General features: G+C 34.7%; 1 pseudogene; it reads right to left on the bottom strand.

Annotated features, from left to right (window-relative positions):
• LOC149142702 (uncharacterized) overlaps positions 1-19,223 on the bottom strand; it is a 120,900-nt pseudogene that overhangs the window by 50,273 nt on the left and 51,404 nt on the right.

The raw sequence follows: 19,223 nt of genomic DNA, 5'->3' as shown, positions 1-19,223 counted from the left end.
TGTTTTCTTTTGATATGCAAGGTATCCATTTGCATGGCAAGAGTCTGCGGCATCTCACTTTTGAATTTTTCCAACATGTTTCCAATTTCACCTTTAATGGATGAATTGGAAGAGGAGGTACTGGCTATGGGTTGACTCCCCCGACATTTCTTTCTGGCTGCTATAGAATGGTTTCTAAAAATGGTCTTTATGTACTCATATGATAGTTGGTGGATGTCTCCCCTAGCCAGTAGATGGAGGGTGTCTAGAAGGTCTTCCATAATTCCCCTAAGTAGGACCAACTTCAAAGATTCAGGGTCAAGTGTACACCAAGCCCTTTTGTGGCTGAGATGGAACCTCTCCTCATAATCCTCCAAGGATTCATCAATTCCCATGGTCATTCGGAAGATTTCTTCTTTGGTATGTTTTGACCTATAGTAGTCTCAATACTTGTCATTAAAGGCATGCTACATCTGAGCCCAAGTTGTGATGTTATTGTCAGGTAACCTCATGAACCAGCTCAATCTTGCATCCTTGAGAGTAGAAGGGAATAGCTTCAACTTTTTCTCATCTTCTACATAGTCATAGGTTTGACAGATGACAACAAACTCAAACAAGAAGGTGTCAGGATCTTCTGTAGTCAAACCATGGAAGTGAGGTAGGGCTAAAGGGCTTACATTCTTAATTTTGGTGTCCCCATTGGTCTCCCTAATGGGAAAGGTACCTCTATTCTCTCTCCATTCCCTCTAGCATTTCTATTTTCAGCCATTAACTCAAGAGGGATGTTTTGTTCTTCTTCTTCTCCTATAGGTTCTTCAAATATCTCTGGTTGTTCACCTAAAGGTTCTTCTTGGTCACAACCATCGAAGAAGAGAGAAGGTTGGTTGTGTGAGGTAGTGGGGGTCTTGGGTAAGAATTTTCCTGAATTATCTCTATTCCTACGAGGCATGAAAGGAAATATTTTTTGTTGGCTTTTGTTTTTTTTTCAGTGATTGTACCTGCAAAACTGAAATGGACTAAACAACAACAATTGCAACTAACTAACATGAACTTGCTGAAATGAAATTTGTAGAACTGAAAAGGAAAGCAAGGAAATGTAGAACTTGAAAGAAATGACTAGCCTACTCTTGCTGAAATGAAATTTGTAGAATTGAAAAGGAAATGAAGGAAATGCAGAAGCTGAAAGAAATGACTATTCTACTTTTGCTGAAATAAACTATTTAGCAGAATGTTGCCATAGAAAATAGAAGAAAACAGTAATCACAAAATACTCTGACGCTTCCCCGGCAATGGCGCCAAAAAGTGGTGAGCTCTAGTATTGTAGAAATAATGCTAGAACTCCTGGGCTGCCTACTTTACTCTTATTAACGCGGTAGTTCGTAACAAGCTTGGAAGTGACGGTGCTGTATGCACAAGTACTAGTTCTTACTGCAGGTTGTCACTTGGTTAGCTGGCGCAAGATCACTAAGATCTCAAGACAACTTCTATGGATTCCAGAAGAAGCTCTATATGTGATGAAAGAAAGGAAATCTTACTCTATAGAGGCTACTCTAATTTCAGAAAGGAAAGAGACTGAAATGTAAAGTAAACCTAGCAAACCCTACTTAAGCAACTAATCCTACTTTTGTAGAAATCACTATGAAAACCATGAAATGAATGCCATTACCTACTCAAGGAAGTAAACAACATCTACTCACACTATTTCTAGAAGTAAATGAGCAAAAAACATCTTTTTGGATTTTTATGTATTTTTATGTGAAATTGACAGGCATGTATTTTATTGTGTGTGAAGGTGGAAGCAAATAGGTGGTGTTGAAGGGGAACTTTGGGATTTTTGCAGATGTAGGATGGTGTGAATGGGTCGTAAGAGGTCTCAAGTGAACTTCTGGGGACTTTTCCCACACTCAGCCTTCAAAAGAAAGCCCACAAGAAAATCTACAGGAGGACACAGGGTATCTACAGGAGGTCTACAGGAAGATGCCGAGAGCATTTTTGAAGGTTTTGAGGGTGTGAGAGTGGGTGGAAAAGGTAGGTGAAGGTTTGGATGATGTGTTAAGGCACCTATGGTCTACCAGAAATCACTAGGAGAGGGAAAGATGATTGGGAGAGAGGAAGAAGTCCTATGGAAAAATGTAGAAAACTAAGGCAGATTTGAGGTGAACTTTGGGTGAAATGTAGGGCATGGATCGAAGAGAGAATGTGATGGTTGATAGGCTGACCTACTTTGAGAAGAGATCTGTTGCAAAAGAACTGACAGTCAACCAATAAGATCAAGCAAGCAAGGAAGTGAGTACATCTAAAAAATTAGAATTTTGCATAAAGCTAGTCTAAACTATGAGCTATGGAAGTAAATGTTGACAAATGCTACAAGGAGAGAAAGCACGGAAGAAGACTTATTACAAAGACAAAAATGAGCATGGTGGAAGAGATCTAAAGAAAATCATGAACTTTCTAACAAACTACAAACACTAGAAATCCTATGGAGAAGGAAAATCTGTGTTTTGGGGCAGCAAGAGGGTCTTTGCCTCAATTCATATTCCCAAAGGGAGGAAAATTGGCCAAGGCACCATTGCTAGCCTTTTGAATCTTCTTTCTATCACTGCTTAACCTGCTATAGAAAACACAAATGAAAGCAAACTACTAAACCATCAAAAACAACCTATTCTTAACCAAGAAAGTAATTCATCTAATAGCAACTAATCCATAAACTGAGACAAAGCATATAAATACAAACAAAGAGGAGCTTGGCTGATTAGATTGGGACCTAACCCAAGAGCTTCAACTCTCTGAGGTAACTTAGTGCTAGCTCAAAATGGATCTCATCTTTATTATCAAAACAATAATATGATTACATGAAACTTTCCACAAAAGTAAGCTCGAAGTTGAGCAAAGTTTTACAATAACAAAATTACAACCAAAATTCTGACAAAAATTTGACCCTAGTGAGGCCCTAGGCCTCTCTACTTATACAACTAAAGCTCCCAATAGCTTCCTTAAAATCAAGGAGGTTTGGCTCCCAAAACTCGAGATAAACATAAGTTATCCTCCACTTGATCGGCTGCCTCCTAGTGCGTTGATTTCGTTGTTTGTATTCTGAGCTGTATGAAGGGGAATTTAAAGTGGGGAGTAATAAATGAGGGGGATTCCCTCCTATAAATCCTCTCCTTTGTCCACTTCAAATTATTGCTGCCAATTTTCCATCGAATCTTTGACTTTGTCTTCAAAATTCAACAAAAATCTGCATTAAACACATATTAGACCTCATGGCATCATAACTAACTCAACTCACTCCATAAGCATAAATATAATCAAATAACATGCAATAATCTAAGAGAATGGTTGATTTAACTATGTTAGGAGGAAAAATGATCCCAATTAATTACCCATTTATGGGGCTCATCAACAAGTACATGTTCAACCACTCTTCCTTTGACATGCATAGATTCTTGTTTTCTTGCGCAACAAACTCGTGAATGTTGCAATTAAACCACTTCTCAATTTCTTTCTTGGTTGAATTCCAATGATGCGACATCACACATCTCTTTCAAGCAGATCCCTGTCCCAACAACGGATCCATTTGTTGGCTTAGGGGGTCCTACCCAAGGTTGAGTGTTAGTTGCAAAAACCCACATAGTGTAGGCTATAGTCTCATCCAAAGCAGTATGGGGGGATGCAAGAACCAAGTTTCTGCATACATAGACTAGTATGATGTCTTTCAATGCCTTGGATTTGTCTTCATGCAGATCGATAAAAACTTAGGGAACATTACTGTAAATTTGTTAAAATAACCTTTAGACCTTCGCGAAATTCCACAATCAGTCCTTGTGGACCTTTAACAGTCAATTTACCTACTTACGCGCATCAGAAAGCAATTGTAATTTGGCATTCACGCAGATCTACTTAATCCTTTAGAAAATATAAGGGAAACTATCAGACACTTCACGGAGAAGTGTGTTAAACATGCATTTAATACATTATTAAGACTTATTAAAGAGAACCATGTAGCATTCAATCAATATTTCATAAAACAAGTCATTTGTCAACAACATATAACATAAATAGGCATGAACATAAATACTCAATAATTCTTCAGAAACTTCTCTTTACTGATCTCAATTCACACATTAAACACTCAAATTTCCTTGCGCACACAGCTGTAGGGGTTCGTGCACTCAGTTGCAGACTCTACCTAGGCTTCTGTGCACTCACCTGCTAAGCCTTTCTTTCCCTATCTAAGCGCAGGAATCAGAGCCTTCTTGCCTTAGCTCCTACCCAAGACTCTTCAACCCAATTATATATCTTAGTTATATCTAGGAACTTCTTCCTTTCTCTAAGGCTCACTATTTATAGACTTTTTTCATACAATTCCATGGTCCGTGGACCATGGGTGAATCTCAAAAACTGACTCAAAACTTATCCAAAATAAAGGGCTAAGCCCCTTTGACTCCTAATCCTCTACATTCTCTGCATCCACAAATCATGGAGACTTTACATCCTTTACAAAATTGTACCAAAATTTGCGTTATCGAATCTCAAACTAACTCAGGGGACCCCATACCAACATTACAGGAGCTTCAAACATGGGAATGTATGCTTGAATTTGGTTTCATTTTTACACAAGCTTGAATCATGGGAAAGTATGCTTGAAATTGGTTTCATTTTTACACAAGCTTGAAACAGAGTAAAAACTATGCTTGAAATAAGTTTTCATGCCTCCAACATAATGACTCAACTCATGGTACAAGCCCCCTAAGCTTCATTTCATTCACCTAAGTAGACTTCTGGTTACTAACAAGTAGATGGAATGAAGGTTCTATTACAAGATCAAGTGAAAGACTTGACTAGGAATTTACGATATCTAATCAGAGACTCAAATTGGATGACGATATGTTTCATTTATTAATGAGCTTGAAAGAGGATAGGAACTATGCTCATGACACTTTGTTTCATTTTTTAACGAGATTGACACAAGAAAAGGAACTTTTCTCAAGATGCCTTGTTTCATTTTTTAATGAACTTGTCACAAGACAAGGAACTCTGCTCCAGTAACCTATTTCATTTTTTAATGAGGTTGAAATAGTAAAATAACTATCTGCATAGACCTTATTTGATTTTTTAACAAGATTGACATAAGAAAAGGAACTCTGCTCTGAGATCAGATCATGGCCTATAGGAGACCATGGCTACCAAGAGGTTTTCATCATATGGAAGGACAACCCTCTGGAAGGGATACATATCGAAGGATCCAATGGAAATACGAGGCTTTAATGACCCCGTTAAATGATGCACTTCATCACCTACTTGATCATCAGTGGACACAGATATAGAACAAGTTTCCACATAATTAATCTATGGTGGGGGAGATACCACTTGCATATAAGGACCATTAAGGGAAGTTGGTTGATTTAGAGTCAAATTAGGACCAATGAATGAAAGCTGGTCAATGTTCACAATTCATCCTTCATGCGAGAAACACATCACATGAAAGAGTGAAGAGACAAGAGCTCCCATGACATAAACATAGTCACGGCCAAGGAGTAAATTAAAATCCAAAGGCGCTTGGACTACCATAACATTGATATAGAAAATATTTCCTCCCAAAGTAATAGGAAACTTACGAAGGATCCCTGATGTGTGATTCGTTTCTCTATTAAAATTTAACAAATTCAGAGCAATGGGAACAAGCTATGGGGAACCCAAAGCTTGTTAAGAAGTGGAGGATAAAATACTAACAGAGGCTCCCTTGTCTATAACAGTGTGATTGATATTTTTACCACAGGCATTTAACATGATCTCAAAAGGCATGTAAAAAGGGATACCAGGTTTTGTCAATTGACTCCTATCAAAGGAAATGGCTTGTTTTATTTGAGGGGGTTTCGTGGGAATGGGCGGAATTCCCCCTTCTCCAGTTGAATCAGAAGAAACAAGAAGAGCCTGAGCAGTATGATCCTCACTCTCTACGAGAAAAGTATGATAGACTGAAGGTGGAATCGAGTCAACCATTTTCTCAACCAATGGTTGGTCGGGAACAAAATCATGGTATTAACATTCAAAGAGAGTGGGATTTATTGGATTCAAATTATGATCAATCACTTCATAAACTAGTGGAGGATTGCGAGAAATATTTCGATAACCAACCGAGAGATGACGCTGAGAAGGTGCAAGTTTTTCCAACACTTTTTAGGCTTCATCCATATAAGGAAAAAGTTGAATAATATTATTTCCTTCACATAACCTATAGGGAAACATAACATTATCCTTTTTCCCTTGGACCTTATTGCCATTGGTTGATGGTTTGTCACCAGAACGATTTCCATAAGCTGACAACAAAGGTTGATGTGAGCTTGTGGAGCACACTTCCAATACCTTTGGAATACCAAGAAAATCTATAAGAAGGTGGTCACCGTTACCAGGCAAGGGAATTTAATTTTATGGGGCTGATTAGAAGGTTTCTTCATACTAGTTACATCGATAACAATGGTTTCTTGGTTTCCCCCTGCTTATTTTGCTTGTTCTTCTTCATCCTTTTCCTCTTCTTCTTAGTTTCCTGATTACTAGAATCAGTACTTTCACCAGGCAAGGAGGAAGAAAGGGATGATGAAAAAACACGTGAATAAGGAAACAGGGCATCTTTAGGATCAACTTGAGTTTTATATTGTTTAGGTTGAGAACTTGGTTCGGAAGCAGTTTGTACATTCATAACCAAAGAGGTCAGAAACAACCAGACTGGAAAAAGCAATGGTAAATCTAGGAAGGGACAATCACTACAAGAAAAAAGAACATTAGTGAGGGTGGAAAAATGTCACCATAATCTCAATGGTGATGGTCAAAAGAGTCTCTGCCACCAAAATTGAATGTCACCAAAGGTGGTGTCGCCAAAAGTATAGGGGTTGTGGTCCATCACCAATAATGATTTATAGTGATGGAAAATGACCATCACCATTTCATATGAGCAATGGTGATAGACCTTAGCCTTCATCACCAAAGAATTGAACATCACCAAAGGTGGCGTCACCAAAAGTACAAGTGTTGTGGTGACATTCAAATTCCATCAAGAAAATTATTACAATGACGGATAGTGATTGTCACCATTTCGTATGGAACACAAAGGTTTATTGTGATGGACCTTTCATGGACGTCATTATTGATGCATATATATGGTGACATTCATTGACTATCACTATTTCATATTTTGGTAAGTGTCAAAAAATGTCACCATAAACTCATTGCTGATGGTTAAAAGATCCTTTGTCACCCAAAATTGAATGTCACAAAAGGCCACACTATCAAAAGTAGGTGTTTTGGTGACTTTCAAGGTTTGTCACGAATAATGATTATAATGACAGATAGTGATTGTCATCATTTCATATGAGTAATCACAATTTATGGTAATGGACCTTTCATGGTCGTCACTATTGATACATATATATGGTGGTGTTCATTGACCATCACCTTTTCATATTTTGGTGACGGTCGAAAAATGTCACCATTAGCTCATTGGTGATGGTCAAAAGAGCCTCCATCACCAAAAATTGATCATCACTATTCCATATAAATATTAGGGCACGATGGAATTGAACCACCAACCTCCTTCCTGTAAAGCAGGTGCTCTTCCATTGAGATAGAACCCTTTAAAGAAATTAGACTTCAAAAAATTACATCTTGAAAATTTATAAATTGTAAATTCTATAACTTTCAATAAATTAAAAAAAATTGTAACACCTTAGCAAATATTTTACTAAACAAGAAAAATAACATCAAAGCTATAATAGTTATGGTAGTTATGAAAAGTGGGTGGAGGGAAAAATATTTACGTATAAGACGCTCAATATGTTCATTTGAATACTCTATTATAAGTGAAATTTTGAATACATTTATAGCCATAAATGACCTATAATTATCAAACCTAAAATCTAAAGTTACACCAAATATTGATTTCTCACTTTGTGAATTATGTAAATTTGTTGTGACAACATAAAAATCTTCTTCTAAAACACTTATTTTCATGCCAAAAAGTAAAAAATAGTGAGTATATATGATGAAATTATGAATAATGAACTACATGTTTGAATCCTACTAGTTATGGGGCCTAGAAAAATAATTGGGAGTGCTTCTCATTATTAATTAATTCAAGATGTCAAAATACAACGATTAATAATAATGATCCTGAAATGTAATCACTATAAAGATGTTCAAATTTTAAGCACAAACTTTGGCCAATATCCATTACACCAACAAAATATCCAAAGGTCATTTAAACACTTTAAAATACATGCCAAGCATGTGTATCCAAAGATGAAATTCCATGGCTAAAAGGAAAGCAATCTCCACCTCTCAATTATAACTATCAATTCCACTGAGAGGTGCAAAGGAACACCAATAAGAGGACTGAGCATAATATGGAAGGCAATATTTTGTATTTTATTTCTTGTAATACTTCGGGTTTTTACAAAGTTATATAGGTTGAATGATCATGATTAGTACATCATCATATTACTATTTAATTGTTAGGATATAGCAGAGGGGGAGAAAAAACTTTTGCAAATAAGAGTCAAAGAATGTAAATCTATCGTCATTCTAGTTAAAATAGGCATTTTTATGATATTGACTAGAGTCTTGTACAAGAAAAAAAAACAAAATTTCATCGGCAATTTTGCATGTTGACCTATAAATCTCATACATATGAAAAATAATTAAAGAGGTATCTGATGATGAGTAAAGTTAGATGACACCTCAATAGCTTGCAAACTTGAGTCTAACTATAAATCATCCAAAACAGTTCAAAGAACAAATAATCATTGATGAAAAATGTACAGGAGCATAGCATACAAACATAAGATCAATGTATAATACTAACATACATCGACAACATAACTAAGCACCATAAATCTTGCCATGGAAAATTTTAGGGGCTAATGTTCGCCTAGTGGGCTAATTTTCCATGATTTTTCCACAAAAAAGATTCACCAATTTCCAATTTTTATAAAAGATGATTCGCCCAGATTTTAGAATATAAAATTATTTTACCCAAAAAATCGCCAACATTATATAGAGACTATATATAAAATCATTATAAATTTGAATAATTTTACAAATATATGAATAAACATTTTATAGTTTGCATATTAGGGATTAGTCAGATTTGCCAATGTTTTTAAGCTTCAAGAAAATTTTCCATCCTTAAAATTTTCCTTTGTTACATTATTTAACAACACAACTCTAATATTTAGTCACAAAATTGCCATTAAATTCAAAGTTACTAGAGCAAACATTGCTGCAAAACCAAAATTAGAAATACAAAAATTGTCATTTACCATTTATAATGATGTGGAAGTCAAATTATGTTCCCCATGACATTGGCTTCTATCTTGGGTGGCTAAAAGGAGATGTAATCCTCCCCATCTAGATTCAAATCTCATTAGTCACATGTTTAACCCTCGTAGCCTAATAGCCTCCAAAAGGAGTTATTTCATGTGGATGGGATAGATACTATCTCTGAAGGACTTTTGATGGATTAGATTCCATGGCCACAATAGGTTAGCTAAGAATGGATTCCATAAGTCCACATGTTAAAATCATGTCATTGACTGGAGGCATTCAAATGAAAAAAACCATGTTCCCCATCCTTTAGTTTGCAACAGTCTAATCTCATGTTAATATGTGAGGGGACTTATGATCAACTAACTTGGGAAGGCAATAAGCACTGAAATTTCTAGTATTCAAACCATTAATGCAACAAAATTTTTATGCACGTCATATATGAAAGAATAGTATTAATGGAAATTGTAGTTAAATATAAAGGTTTCCAATTACTGTTATTGTCATCCCACCCATCAAGAAGTTATGTTGTATAGTCAATTTTTTCATTTCTTTTGTTTGTGAGGAACTTATTTATGGACACTAAATATGTTGAACTAAAGTCGCAGAACGACATCATGTACCCTTCGTTATTGAATGATAGAGCTTATGATTTACATGCACTAAAAAACAAACAAAAAGAGAATAACATAAAATAGCACCAAACTAATCATACAACAAATAGGAAAACAAAAAGAGAATTAATAGATGCAGTCGCTAAATTTCTAATAATTTAGGAGACAAAATAGGTACATGGTATGTCTCAATAGCACATTTTTTACCTTGGAGTATGTACAATGTTTTAATGGGAACCTATGATGGTCAACACATGCAAAAGAATAATGTGGCATGTTGCAAAATGAAAATACAATAGTTTTCTTAGAGAGTGGGCCTTGGAACACACTCTCATAACAAACCTATAATACAACAAAATTTCTAAACCTATCATACAACAAAAAAGAAAACAAAAAGAGCATTAATAGATGTAGTTGCTAAATTTCAATGCATGTTAGTGATTGTCAATGAAGGCAAAAGAATCATTTGACATGTTGCAAAATAAAAATATATCAGTTTTTTTAGAGAGTGGTCACTTGGAACCCACGTATGTCAACATTATATTTCACCAGAGGAGAAAAAATTATTCTATTCAACTCATGATCATATATGCATTCTAAGCTTAACTCTTTCTCTAGAGGTGACCCAAAGAGTCCAAGTCTCTCTCAGGGAAACTTAACCATAACTTAAAGTATATACCAAATTCTATGTTTCACTGCAAATGGCTTTTGTAGTTCAGCTTCCTACAAGTTTGATTTCAAGCTTGAATTTTTTCTTCACTCTTATCAATGGTTTCATACTAAATCTTGATGGGGAAACTAGGGTCCAACCATGAAGATCTAGGAATGATGGGTAGCAATGAATCACAAAGATAGTATCGTTTTTCTTTCTCCATCAAAATATCAAACAACAACTAGATTTGAGGCTCTAGTTCAGGGACTACTTAAGCATTTAATAAGGCAATGATACACTCAATATTGAAAGAGACTCCCCCATCCAGTAATGAGGTTTCAGATAAATGGGGTATCAGATATTGGAGTATTCAGGATCTCTTGAATGAAATTAGGTGTTTTATTGCAAAGATTCCTATAATAAGGTTTTCCTATGTAAGAAGATGGTTCAATGAGATGAGGAGCTAGATAGGAAACTAAGTAGGTAATTTGGGAATAAAGAAAATTTAAGTGAGAATTTACGCCACTCCATGTTTGATGAAAATGAAATAATGTGTGACACGTGGATGTATGCGAATAGTAGCACCTTTAGTCATGTTAAATCATGGCTCTCTGATTTAAGGAATAGGCAACACAACTATCATTTTTTTGTGTGGAGGAAAAATATCAGTGGCTACCTCTATTTTCCTAGCCTATTTTGAAAATAACAGTAGAAGACATCTAAAATATGTATAGTGTAGTAACTGATCTAGCTTGAAACATAATGCATGGAGGAGGCCACTTTTAAGAATTTTTGAGATTCTTTCTAGACATAAAGGGGCTTGTAGTTATACATGTCCCTCAATGATACCCCAATCAATTAAACAAGATGAAGCTTTGAATAGAAATTTGGTGCTAATGTATTGGTCAAGGTGATGGTAGATGAAGAAAGGGCCATTGCAAGGAATTTTTCCATTTCATCCAGGAATGCTTGAAGCGATGACACCTAAGTATCAGATCCCAACATGTTTTTTAAAGGCTAAAGCCATTTTTTTTTGTCACGGCCCTTGCCAGCAATACCTAACCACCTTATGGGGATGCACCCACGCTACCTCCTTATGTTTTGACCTCGTGGCATAGCTAAGGTGTCTAACCAGACTTTGCCAATTTGTCTACACCCTCAAGAAACTAGTGGTTCATGTCCAAATGGTTAGAATATTTTATGAGGTGGTGTTTGATAGGTAAACTAGTGATAATACAGAATAAAGATATTGGTAGAACCCTCTACTAGGCACCAATGTAATTATATGTAATTGTGATAGAAATTTTTTGTTCCCCCCTAAAAATGAGCATGCTACAACATGCAATGAGTATCGAAGATAAAGAGGAATATTACCTATTGAGAAGCTTGCAATTGCTGAGAGTTAAAATATTGACATAATTTATAGCCATGACGAGCCCAAGGAAACACATCACACACACCTTTCCCAATGGGTAAGACTGCAAACTTTAGCATTTTAAAGATGGATTCGGAGTCGTTCCTAGATTTTAGAATCATTTTTGGAAGAAATCCTTAGAATATAGAAATAGAATTGATATGTTTTCATATCAACTTTGCTAGTAACTATTTACTTCATGTTAATCTCCTTCAGTGCAATCCAAACACTCCTTGTCTAATTTCCACTATAAGTTGAGACAGATCCAGAGGATGGTCCCAACTTCTAGTAGTCCTGATTCTAAAAAATCATCAATTGAGGCAAAATCAAAATAAAAACTATTTTCTCAATAACGGACCAGATGAGAGCCTGTAATCACCAAAATTATATGGAAGGATGTTCATTTATTGAAGGGAAAAAAATAGTAAGAAAAAAGCAATCTAACTCATACGGGACACAATCAAGTCCAAGTTAATATAGTTGAATAGTTACCAAAATCATGCAACAACTATTCCTTGAAACAAGTGTTTGAATTACAAGGGATCTACATATCTCAAAAATTCAGTGCTTCAATAATCACAATTTTATTAATAAATTTGCAATCAAATTGTTGATGCAACCAAACATATCCAAATGAAATTTAACCATTTAGCGTTTAAAATTGTACTTTTCTTCAACCCTCTGTTGAATAGCTAAAATGAATGAAGAAAAAATCACTCCATTTGATACAAATACAAGAATAATTACGAATATTCTACAAGAAACCAATCTAATATGATCTACATTTTGATGTAGTCTCTAAACAATTTTTATATATTTTGAGAAGATATTGTCAACAAGAGTGACTGGAAAACTTTGCAAGGGGCTCAACAATGTCTACTCACAAAGAAACTAAGAGTTAAACTGAAAATTAAATATAATGTAGTATTATTTTACAAAGTTGTTCATGATGGACTACTCAAGAAGGAAAAATCATGAGATTTATTGTCTGTAGAGCAACCAACTACTTGTAGATTTTGTGTAATGAATGGAACTATGAAACAATGATATAAGTACACACATAATGGATAAAATTTCATTTTGATCTTCAAGTACACATATTACCAATTCCATAAGTTTAGAGACTTAGCATATGCAGATCATAACTCTTCCTCCTCAGAGGAACAGCCAAAAAATTCTCACTAAATGCTATAAGAAGATTACCAAAAGATAGGTAATAATCCATTTAATGTTAAGAATATTATCTTACCATTTAATCATCTTTTGTAGTGTCACAAATTTTCCAATCGTGTGAAAACCAAACATAGTATAAATAAAGTAAAAACAAGGTACACAAACAAAAACAACAAGGTATGTCAACAAAGAAAATAAAATTCAAAATAGTCAAAACAAGAGCACATATAGACATACATCCACAAATTGATAAAATTTTCGCGAAACTAAACCCCTTGCATAGAGAATTCTCCAAGCGAGAAGATCCGGGAATGATGGGGTAACAATGAATCACAAAGATAGTATCATTTTTTCTATCTCCATTGGCATATAAAGCAAAATCTGAATTTGAGACTCCAACTCAGGGACTAACTTAAGTACTAAATAAGGCAATGCTAAGCTCAATATTGAAAGAGACTCTACCCTCTAGTAATCAGGTTTCAAATAAATCAGGTATCAAATATAGGAGTATTCAGGATTTCCTGTAGGAAATTTGGTTTTTTGTTGTGAAGTTTCGTGTAATAAGGTTTTCCTATGTAACAAGATGGTTCAAAAAATGATGAACCAGATAGGTAACTAAGGAGATAATTTGGGACTAAAGAAAATTTAGGTGAGAATTCAAACCCCTCCATGTTTGAAGAAATTAAGAGAATGTGCAACACATGTGGATGTATGGGAATATTGCCACCTCTAGTCATGTTTAATGTACAATTCCTTCAAACTTGTTAGCTCATAAAGCTATGGTGGCATCACTTCCATGATATAGCCACCAAGAAGAGACTGTATCATGTGACATGACTTAATGTTATAAAAGGTGGAGAAAAAAATTAGATAACGTAGGAAATTGACAACGAATGGAGTTGAACAAAGAGGACTGGCATCATGAAGTTAAGGGTTTTAAGAACATTGAGTTTAAATGGAAAATTCTACTAAGGCTCCTATAGGATAATGATGCAAAATTCAAAGATGGAAAATAACGAACCTGGAGTACAACATCACAGATGAAAACCTGAATAATAATAATAGATGAAACCATTTAAATGTGGGCCAATGTATTGGTAGTTAAACTATCTAAGAGAGTTGGGGGCATGTAGCAAACATTAGGGCAAGACTCTTCCGTGATGATGGATGAGAGCAAAGATTGCAAGCCATTATATTTGCAACCAAAATATGAATAGGTTTCTTTGTTTTTAAATTTAATTACAATATTATTGTTCTTTTTGAAATTTAATGGGTTTTACCACATCAGTTTTAAAATTTATAGTAGAATTTAACTTGATACAAGATGTTTTGTTTTTTAAAAATTGAACTAGATCCTTCTACTCAGTTTTATTTTTATTTTGGTTATTGGGTGCAATTTGAGGCAATAGTTTTTGGGAATTATTAGGTGTTATAGTTAAATTTTAGGATTATCTATGATTCTAGTCTAATGGACCATGTTTTGCACCACCCAAAAGAATTCCACAAAATTACTAGAATGGAGGGGAGTGAACGGAAAACACTCAACTCTCTATGTGCCCTGAAGAATGGGCAGACCCAACCCACAAAATTTGTTTTTTGTGTCAAAGCATAAAGGGAATTGTAACACTAGAAATAAAGTTAAATTAATCCATACAAATGGATACTTACTGAGAATTATTTGAAACAAAAAAATTTGGTGAAATCTACTCTATGCTTACATATCAACCTTCCTATTTTCGTTTTCTTTTTTAATTTAGTCTGGGTGGGGGTTGGGGCAGGGGATGTGAGTGTTGTGTTTTGTGGATTTTTCAAGTGAAATTAATTGTTCATAACTTTCTGTGCAACAGTTATTGTAGCTGATACTGTTGTCAAATGATAAATTCGATGTTATATGTTCTAATGTGTTGATGGATTCAGAATGCTTGAGGTTCTATTGTATGGGGGTTAATGTATTCTTGTGTCAAATTAAACATAATTTGTTTCATGTAGAAAAGGAAAGGTAAATAAAAATAATCATCAACACAATATAGAAGCAATCACACACACTAACAACCTGAATAAATACCCTAGGAAAACCCCAATTATGGGTATAACCCAGCTAATGGAATTCCATGAAAGCCTGGCCAAGCTGGTAAACCATTGGCCCCTCACAATGGGCGGGGAGCCCACACTTGCTCAACCTTTGCCACATTACAATGCAGACTAACCTATTTATGATCTTATTTCCATCCAAATATAACTGGTATAATACCATGGGCCCAAAACCACTAGCTATAGATTATCATTCCCGAGTCAAGGTGAATCCTAACAATTGAATCCCCTTAACTAGCTTTGTTGTACCCATGTGTTAGGCATCTTTTAATTTGGTTTTTCAATAAATATATTATTAAAAATTTATTTTACCTTCTTTACATTAGAAGACATTCAAGATTGTATTGATTATATTTAACACATGGATCTTCTAGCGAGAATATAAGTATTGATCATTATTTTTTTTTACTGGGCTTCACTTTGTGCTACTGGATAGAGTGCTTCCTATGAAAGAGTTGTTGACTTTGGTGATGATGTTGTCATTGTTGCATCAGTTTCCATTTTTTTTCCAGCTTAATTGATGGTTTTTCAAGAAATGTTTCCCAACGCTTTGCATTTTATCATATGTGGTTTATTGAATTCAGAGTTTTCCTAATTCTTGTTAATTAGTTGATCAACACCTAGTTTTTCTCTATCTGATTCTCACTTTTGCAAGGCTTATCGTACCCCGATTTGGATGTTTAAATGTGGATGACTTAAGGATAATATTATTGATGAATTCCTTTCTCCTGTTATTAAGTTATGGATTAGTGGCTACACTGATAAATTGATTCATGATTTTTTATTCAGTTTTAAAACTGCCCCTCTGATCATTATGGTCCATGAAGCATGAGTGCACAAATTTGTCTCTAAATGTTCTCTAGAATCATGCAGACATCGACTAAAAATGTTGGACTTAATCAAGTTGAATTTGGTGATATTGTAGTGGATATTTTTCTTCCACCTGGCTCTCAATGTGCCAATGAGTGTAGGATGGTTGGTTTTTATGCTAGATTCCCAAGTGTATATCCTACGATTTCATGTGTCAAATGAATTATTTTCTTGTTGGATGCCTAAGTTTTTGTGACAATTGCATGCTACTTACCACGTCATCTCTTTGGAGACTGTACTTGTTGGGACTATCAATAAACAATTCTCATCAGGACTACAAGCAATTGTAGATGTTGAAGTTGAAATTGAAGTTGGATTTTATGACATTGGTATGCCAATATATGATTGCTACCATTGGATTATCATAGTAGTTTCGAATTTAGATATGTTTATGATTTCAATTTGTTTGCTTGAGGCATCAGTGCAACAGTAGAGTTAATGACGATCAATCCTATGGCGTGGGAAGGTTCTGTCAATTCAAAGGTAGGAATCAATAAAAGTTAATGATGTTGTAAACATAAGGATTTTAATTTTTTCAATAGTTTCAATTTGATGTTTTTGTCCATACTCTTCTATGTCTTTAATATAGCTTACTATTGCCTTCATATTTATGCACACAGACACACACATATATATATATATATATATATATATATATATATATATATATATATATATATATACCTGCACATGGATAGATATATAAGTACTTCATTAAATATTTGTGTGAAAAGCACAAGATTGTATTTTTCCCATGGGTCTCATCTCAGAAAATTTAGCTGAGCGCTATGGAGTTTCATGTCAAGACCAATATCAAGCAGTGGTATATGGATGATATTTTAAGCTTTTGATTTGAGTGAAGTCAATGTTGGTGCAATTCGTATGAATTAATCAGCGAAGGTAAGGAATGTGAGTTGAATATTAAATGGTATAATTGTTTTTTAAGTTGAATCTCATAGGCACACAATAGCAGGAATTATTGCAGGGAAGTTCAAATATGAGATCATCCCAGTTAAAGAAAAGGTACAAAACACCCATGTTCTATAATTTCCAAAGTTGGAGGCGTTGGGGAGTTGTCACAATGGTACCTAATGTGTTTCTTGTTTTTGTGCTCAACACTGTTGATCGTAAAATTGAAGATGAGAAGCCCATGATGATATATGCTGATTATGGATTTCATCCTAATGCTTCTCTTTATGATTTACGAAAACTCATATGTGCATTTAAGAAGAGGGGAAGCACCACTACTGGTATAGAGTTTCTTTCCCAATTGCATGCTAAGCATGTTTTCTATGTTTTTGATTTTATAAAGAAGGTTACAACATGCTAGATTTTCTGCCATTGTAAAGAACTGGATGTTTAGTATTTAGTCTATGTCAGTTATGTCTATGTTTGGTTTGAATCTCACTAAGGAAAATCAAGCCAAGTAAGTGATGTACTTGGTGTTGTACTGTTGATGAAGAGGGAAGTGGCCATGCAAAAGGGAGCACAATTAACAATAGAAAACAAGTTGATCAATGCATGAAGTTTCATTATAACCACAAATATTCTTAATGGATGAGCACAAATCCTCATCTTGTTGAACCATATATTTCCCACCTCTCTTGCCTCCATCTTCTGTGAAATGTTCTGAACTAAAATCCCACTAATGAAAAAGTTCATCTCCAACTATAACATTGTCGGGATCAATCCAAATGCATAAGTGAAACACTTAAAAGGTTGTTCTTTACTTGTAGACTTTTACACATGCAACCTTATTCATAAAAAAAAATAGACTTTATAAAAAAAGGTTTACAGACTGAGACAAAAAGATTATGAGGGACCCATATCATTTTCATCTTATATCGATCATGCCTCACACAATTATGTAGACTTAATGTCTCTAAAACGTTTCTTTCAGATTTCCTACCTTCATACATATGGGGACTCAAATCTAGTCATAAATTGGTTGAAAAGAGCCTCTAAACGTTTGAGCTACCACTTACAGCCTCTTTTTCGAAACCTTCTATTTTTATGTTTCCTTTCACCAGGAAGAGGAATCAAGAAGTAGGTAGATTTTCCAAAGACGTCTTAGAAATGGACCCAACCTCATTGAAAGTCACAAATTCGAAGGAAGGCCAACAAACATAATTTATTCATGACACTAGTCACTAAATAATCTTGTTACTCTCTCTATGTTTTTTTCCCAAATATGACAAATCATCTTATCAGTATTTTCAACAATTTTGTATGATCATTTAGACTATAGCAGGGATGTAAATTATATAAATAGGGGCAGGTAAATGATTAAATTTTGGATTGTGGACAAAGGGTCTCTATAGATAATAGGAGAACAGATGTACCCTTTTGAGAGGCTGGTCACTTCACAAATGACATGGCTACAAATGTTTCTAAGGTTTTGTAGATCTGGAATCTTCTAGACAAATATTTTTTTAGGCTACTTTGCCTTCAGGAATGCCTACTAGAATATATGGATGTAATCTTATTATCAATATAAAACTATTGGAATTTTTTTTCTCAAGGAAAAAGAAATTCTACCTACATGACACAACAAGAGAATATCATATTACTTTGGAACTTCATCTCATCGAAGACTAGCACAAGACATGTTCTAGTAGTAAGCTATGCAAAATGAGATGTTTATTTTTTTCACATGTAACAAAGAACCCCACCCTGAAGTCACCCATCCTCTAGCAAATGAGCAAAAAATGTATAATCCTCACATATCATAAACAGTCTCAACAACCACTAGCTCAAGAAGAGTGAACATATTACAAATATTTAAAATGGTTGAGGTGCATAACAATTTCTTCTTAACCACTTGAGATAGACTCAATTCACAAGATGAATTGATTATTATATTAGACAACAATCATAATAAATGGTGAAAATCACGGAAATTTGCTATACAAGTTAGTTAGAAAAACAGTCTCCAACCAATAAACCCCAATCGTAAAGGAGAATGGCATTCTCTATTTCAAACAAAAAAGTAAAAAGTGATCATTGCAGAGAGCGGGAAATCACCACGGAATATTATGGTAATTCCAGGATGAATAGTTGACAACAGTAGGCTTGGTATGTGCTCAATATATTAGTTGTGAATGTTCTATGT

The sequence above is a fragment of the Pinus tabuliformis genome, chromosome X (assembly GCF_031772625.1).
Source record: "Pinus tabuliformis cultivar Carrire ecotype Pingquan chromosome X, CPIR1, whole genome shotgun sequence".
Lineage (NCBI taxonomy): Eukaryota > Viridiplantae > Streptophyta > Pinopsida > Pinales > Pinaceae > Pinus > Pinus tabuliformis.
The sequence above is the reverse complement of the archived record's forward strand: the minus strand, read 5'-3'. Positions and strand labels throughout refer to the sequence as shown.